The sequence below is a fragment of the Echinops telfairi genome, unplaced genomic scaffold (genome assembly GCF_000313985.2).
Source record: "Echinops telfairi isolate 266 unplaced genomic scaffold, ASM31398v2 ScPeMD7_31;HRSCAF=116, whole genome shotgun sequence".
NCBI classification, from domain to species: domain Eukaryota; kingdom Metazoa; phylum Chordata; class Mammalia; order Afrosoricida; family Tenrecidae; genus Echinops; species Echinops telfairi.
The window spans coordinates 30274424-30280905 of record NW_022103928.1 but is presented as its reverse complement, the minus strand read 5'-3'; the positions used below and the strand labels follow the sequence as shown (position 1 = coordinate 30280905).

General features: G+C 45.9%; 1 pseudogene; it reads right to left on the bottom strand.

The window, feature by feature from the left end:
- Nucleotides 1–1181: 1181 nt before the first annotated feature.
- LOC115869640 lies at nt 1182–1350 on the bottom strand (annotated as a pseudogene).
- Nucleotides 1351–6482: the final 5132 nt, after the last annotated feature.

Sequence of the window (6482 nt, the reverse complement as noted above, 5' to 3'; positions counted from 1 at the left end):
CCCACACTGTATCCCTGCCCTTGGTTGGTTCTCATTGCTTTGCTGGATCTTTTCCCTCACCTACCCATTCGATGTTGACATTGCTTAAGGTTCTGCCCTATATACTGTGCTAGGTGATCTCAGCCACCCTCAGACTCAGCCGAGCACCCAAGAGCCGCTGACTGTAACGTCTGGAATCACCACCCTAGCTTTCTCCTGAACTCCAGACACAATGCCATGTCATCACAGACATCCCAGCTCCACTTTTCTGTCACCCAGCTAGCTCTCTGCTCAGTCTCCATTCCACCCAGACGGGCACGTCTGCTGAGCGTCACGCCTCTGAGAACAACCCCACCCCGTTGCATAACACAGTTGCACCACGCAGAAACCTGGAGCCCTTCCTGATGCCTTCTTCTCCCTTCACCTCCACGCCCAACAGTCTGCATGACTCTTTACCTCTTCAGCACATGTCTGCAGAGTGCATCCTAGGTACCACTGCTGACACAAGGATCACCAATGGTCCCCAGGCTCAACAAGGAACAGGCCAGGCAAGATCTCTGCCCTCATCAAGGTCACGGTATGGTGGAGGTAACAGTTTGAAACCTGTTCCCTTATCTGTGAAAGTAATCTGAAGTAGGATTTGCCCAACAGTGTTATGGGGACTCAGTGAGTTAAGCTCATGGAAAGTGCTTAGCACAGTGTCTGGCGCATAGTAAGTGCTCAGTGACTGTGAGTGGTTATCATGAAAGAACGTCAGCAGCCCCCACACGAAGAGCACACAGAGATGCTAGTGCAGGCCTGCTCTTCTGGTGCAATCAGGGCAGGATGGGTTTCTCTGAAGCGCCCCCACCTCGGTGAGCTGAGGGAGGAGGAGGAGGAGGAGGCGAGGGGAGCGTGAAGAGAGAAGGCAGTGAGGACCAGACCGAGGCGATGCTGGTCTGGACTAGGGTGAAGAAGGGCGTGGAGAGGGAGAAACACGGCGCAGCAGGTACATTTTGTTACCAGCATGATTTGCTTGGAGGGAAGTGAGGACTCACAAGTGCCCCGGGAGTTTCCGAGACTGTGACTCTTTATAGGAGTAGACACCCCCACTTTCCTCCCATGTGTTTCTATAGGGCTCTTTAACCATGAACTCTAAGTCATTAGATAATTGCTATAACATTGAAAATAAAATCTTAAATACCTTCCTTAATTTGGGCTGTGCATCTGCACTTTCTTATTTTTTAAATTAAATTACATTTATTTATTTGTTCAGGCTTCACGCTCAGGAGAGAATGCTGCACCTCCTCCTCGTGGTTTTCGGGGCTCTACAGGATCAGAGGAACTTCTCTCGTAACGAACTATAGAAATGATCCCTGAAAGTATAGCCTTCGCATCGGCACTTTCGGATAACTAAAGGCAGCATCCATCACATCTGTTTCCGGCAATGGGGAGGAGGAGAAGTGCACCTGCTGAGGCTGCTTACTTACAACCAAACACTCCCAAGGGACTTTGTTCTTTAGTTTGGAAGTTTAGGGTCATGCTTGCATTTACTTAATGCTGTGCTTGATACTTCTGCTCAACCATTAGTGCATTGTGTACTGACGGGGGTCTTGAAAGTTCCTGACTGGGCATCTAAGGCACCATTTACTAGACTCCTTGGTCCCTATGTGCTAAAGAAACTTAGGAAAGAGAGTGAGAAATAGGCGGAGGATAGAGAATATGACACTAATTGCTTTCATGAGTAACTGCCTCCTTTGCCATGGGAACGTAGCTAGGTGGTGTCCAGCTACCATTACCAAACATTTTGATCAGAATTCCACAGAAATATCCCCATCAAAAGGGGGTGCTAAACAGAATTTCTCGTTCTCATGCATTTTAGCTTTTCTTTTTATGTGTGTGTTCCAATAAAACTTTATTTATTTTTTCCCCACGGGGTATGGCTCTGTGTGTTGGTGTTTGTGAGGTAATGCCAATTTCAGATTTGCGTGTTGTTGTCCTTGATATTTTTCCATAGTACTTCCCCAATAAAACTTTATTTATGGACAATGACATTTGCATCTCATAATTTTCATGTCAGCAAATATTATTGTTTGATTTCTTTCTAACCATTTAAAAAGGTAAAAACGGATCAAACTAGAACCCCCTCCAAAGGGGACGAATATGGAAAAGTGGGTGAGGGGCGACGGAGGACAATGTAAGATATGGAAAAAAATAATCTATAACTTTTCAAGGGTTCGTGAGGAAGGGCAGGCTGGTGGGGGAGGGAGGGGGAAGAAATGGGGAGCTGATATCAGGGGCTCAAGTGAAAAGAGAATGCTTTGAAAATGATGATGTGCAAATGTGCTTGACACATTGGAGGAATGTATGGCTTGTGATAAGAGATGTAAGAGGCCCCAATTAATGTATTTTTTTAAAGGTAAAAACAAACAAAACCGCCCCTCTTGGTTTACAGGCTGTAGGAAGACAGGCAGTGGGCAGGATTTGGTCCCTGCGTATAGTTCGGCCTCTCTAATCTAATCAGTAGCCGTGGCGGTGCACAGTTAAACACCGGCCTGCTGACCAGAAAGGCTGTCCATCTCTGTGGCTGAAAGATCTGGTGACCCCTTCGGCCGAGATGACACAAGAGAAACCACACCCACTGCCACCGAGTCAACCCTGACTCAGCACGACCCTGTAGCACAGAGCATGCTGGCTTTTCTAGAGCCATGGTGGAGAAACTCCGAAAGTATTGCCCTGGGATAATCCTTAGACCTTAAATCAAAAATATCCTTTGGAGTCTTGTGGCAATTGAACAACAGTTTAGCTTAATATTAAATGCTCAAGACAGATCTTGAGCATTGTGCTGTTGTAAGAACTATCTATTTAAAAAAACTGTCGATATGGGATCAAACTTTTGATGGAAACTTGAAAGATAGGTAGAAACCTTAGGGGGTAAGTGAGTTTATGTTAATGAGGGAGGGACAATTTAGAAAAGGAGGTACAAGTTGGTCGTACATGTTGAAGAATATCATCACTGCCACTACACTATCCGTGTGAAATGTCTGGATTGGTGTGTGTTTTGTTGTGTATGTTAGCATCACCAACAAAATAATAAAATTTAGACAAAACAATAATTTATAAATTATCAAGGGCTCATGAGGGAGGGGGGAGCAGGGAGAGAGGGGGAAAATGAGGACCTATTGCCGGGGGCTTAAGTGGAGAGGAAATGTTTTGAGAATGATGAGGGCAATGAATGTACAAATGCGCTTTACACAATTGATGTATGTATGGATTGTGGTAAGAGTTGAATGAGCCCCTAATAAAATGATTTAATAAAATAAATAAATTAAATAAGATTTAAAGAAAAAACACGTAAATTGATAGAACATAAATATATAACTATGCCTTAGCTGGCAATAAAACATCCCAGCTACATGAAACATGGCAGCCAGAACACAGGGTTTATCAACCCACCGGTTTCTGCTCATTTTTTAAGAAAGTCTCTCTTACTGGGTGCAAACCGAGAAGCCCGATGAGCTATTACTCACCATAACTGGTCTGGCTATGGGGGACCTCCTCTGCTCTCAATTGCAGGGGGAGTCAAGCTCCCCCCTTGAGATCACTTGTTAAAGGCAAAAGCCTGAAGTCTAAAGATCTGGAGTTTAACATGGAAACTGATATTGTAATGGCTAATTCTGACTCTCCAATGCTAAACGAATGTCTTGATGTCTTCCGGGAGGCCTTGCCACGATTATCTTCCAATCAACTGAGTGAGTTGATTAAGAATGACAACCTGGGCATTTCATTACTTATTCTGAAGGCAAAATCCTCCCACACTCTTAGGAGGGAGATTAGGAGGCTTGGTAGGTTATCGCCGAGGAGCCAGCCAAAGGCTTGTCTTCAGATTGGGCAGGATTTGAATCCTCCAAGTGTACTGGGTTATGCTTTTACAGCATACTTGATCTGAACAATTATCTTGGGTATTAGCAAGGATCCAGTCAGGAAAATAGAATAAACTGATGGTATTTAAGAACACATTTCTCACAAGAGGAATGAAAATGTTTTTCAATTGATTGTGGTAGCAATTGTATAATACTGCTTGATGTGATGAACCATGGAATGCTATGCTATCTGTAAGCGCTCCCAATAAACGATTATTTATATGGAAAAAATCTATCTATCTATATTTATCTATCTCTATATCGATCTATCTATCATCCATCTATCTATCTATCTATCTATCTATCTATCTATCTATCTATCATCTAGCTAGCTATCCCACAAGGATCTGGTGTTGGAATTCTTGGAAGCCAAACAGGAGACAGTGCTAGAACTCAAGGTCAGCGAGAGCAGCAGGAAGCCCTGCAGCCTCTGGAACTAGAGAAGCAATGGAAGGGGAGGAGGGTGTGTCTGCAGAGCCCAGGCTGGGGCCATTTGGGAACCAGAGCTATGACAGGGGTTACCCGGTAGGCACTGGGGTCTCAGGGCGTAGTTGTAGGGGGTGTACAGAGGGCATTCAGCTCCCTCACCAACCCCAAACACAGGGAGAAAAGGAGAAATACCTAAACTTCTCTCTTCTTCCCACCCTGTCTCTCACCTGCACTTTTTATGGGCTGAGCTCAGGTATAAGTCAATTGGCGAGAGAATCTGGGACACATAATTCCCACAAAGGCGGGGACTGGAGCCTAGAACAAATAGGCAAAGACTGACTCCCTGGGAAATGATTCAGCCTGTTTCAATGAGCCTACCCACGGGGCCAGACATGCTCATCCATACCTTTCCAGTTGGTTGTACCTAAGTATTGCCCTCTCAGCAGACAGCACCATTCACGAGGGCGTTTAGAGATGGACCTGGAGAGCAAGGATGGGGAACAAGAAGGACCACTACAGGCTTGACATCCCCTGTCCCACTACCCGGCACAGAGCACATGGAAAGTTTCTGTGCAGATCTTCCAGGACAGAGCAGCGCCTGCAGTGGGGGCAGCCAGAGGTGGGAGGACCGGTGTGTGCAGCACAATCCTTATTAATGAAACACAGCAATGAATTCGCCTCTTCCCAGCTGTGCTCTCCCTGGTTCATGCGCAGGAGAAATGACACAGAATCTCCACTCTCTCTGCCACCTTTCCTCCCTGTCCTGCTTCGCGAGGATGAAGTGCGACTACAGTTAGCGTCCCCTCGGGACTTATTTAGTAACTTTTAGTAACTTCTGTCTGGGGCATCATTTTCATCCTACTGGTAAAAAGAGGTCTTCTCAGGGCTGGCTGGCACTCAGACAAAGAGTTGCATGTGCTTAGGACGCAGGCCGCTGCTCTTCTCCCTCCCAGGAGCAGGTTGACACAATTTTCCGAAGGATGCAGACTTCACACACTCATCTAGCCATGGAGAACAACTCAACTCTTCCACTCCACCTACGCCCACACCTCCCCCGACCCTACCCCCACCCCCCACCCCCGCCCCCCTGCAAGATGTCCTAACACACCTGAAGCCTTGCCTGTGCTCACAGGTAAGAAATAGAGATTCAGAGGCAATAGGGCATTATCTACTTCCCCCCAAGTCCTGTGTTCAAAGATTTTAATTATGGTTCATTTTCTTACAAGTGGTCATGGCAAGGTGGTAATTGAGACTTAAAGCTACCTCCAATCGAATGGGTAGGAAAGAGGGAACCGATTACATGGAACTGTGTGTGACCTCCTCCCTGGGGGACAGACAACCGAAAAGTGGATGAAGGGAGACGTCGGACAGGGCAAGATATGACAAAATACCCATTTATAAACTATCAAGGGCTCATGCGGGAGGGGGGAGCGGGGAGGGAGGGGAAAAATGAAGACCTAATGTCGGGGGTTTAAATGGAGAGAAAATGTTTTGAGAAACAATGTACAAATGCGCTTTACACAATTGATGTGTGTATGGATTGCGATAACAGTTGTATGTTTAAAAATAAAATAAAATTAGTAGGAAAAAAAGATGTGTTGGACACAACGGATATATGTATGGATTGTGATAAGAGCTGTGAGAGCCCCCAATAAAATAAAAACTTTTAAAAGGAATTGGCCCAAGCCTCTCTAATTTTCCGAGAGGCTAGGCTCCAACTGATTTGAGTCATAACAAGTCTAGGGCTGACTTTGCGTTTTCAAGTTGCACCGAGAAGGGACCTTTTGGGTCACATTCCACTTGCAGGCCATGCTGAGGCATGGCAGAATACATTCACACAGAAATCAGTTCGCTGGCTGGGCAGTAACTGCCTACGAACCCAAGTGGATCCTTTCCCTTTTGCAGGCAGCTCGGATCCTCTGTATTTGTGCCCAGAGCACAGCAGCTGTTACCGGGTCCCCGTAACCCGCCTGGCCCTGTAGCTGGGCTATAGCAGAGCAAGAGGCTATGTGCTAAGTAGCTCTGGTTACAAGTCTTTCTCAATATGATCTCTCATCTGCTTTCCAAAGGTCAGGAGCTTGAGCTAATGTGTTTCAGGGATTTCCTAAGCAGAGGGAATTTTTATAATCTGGAAAAAAAGGTAGAACTTCTGGGAGCTGAGAAAACACAAAT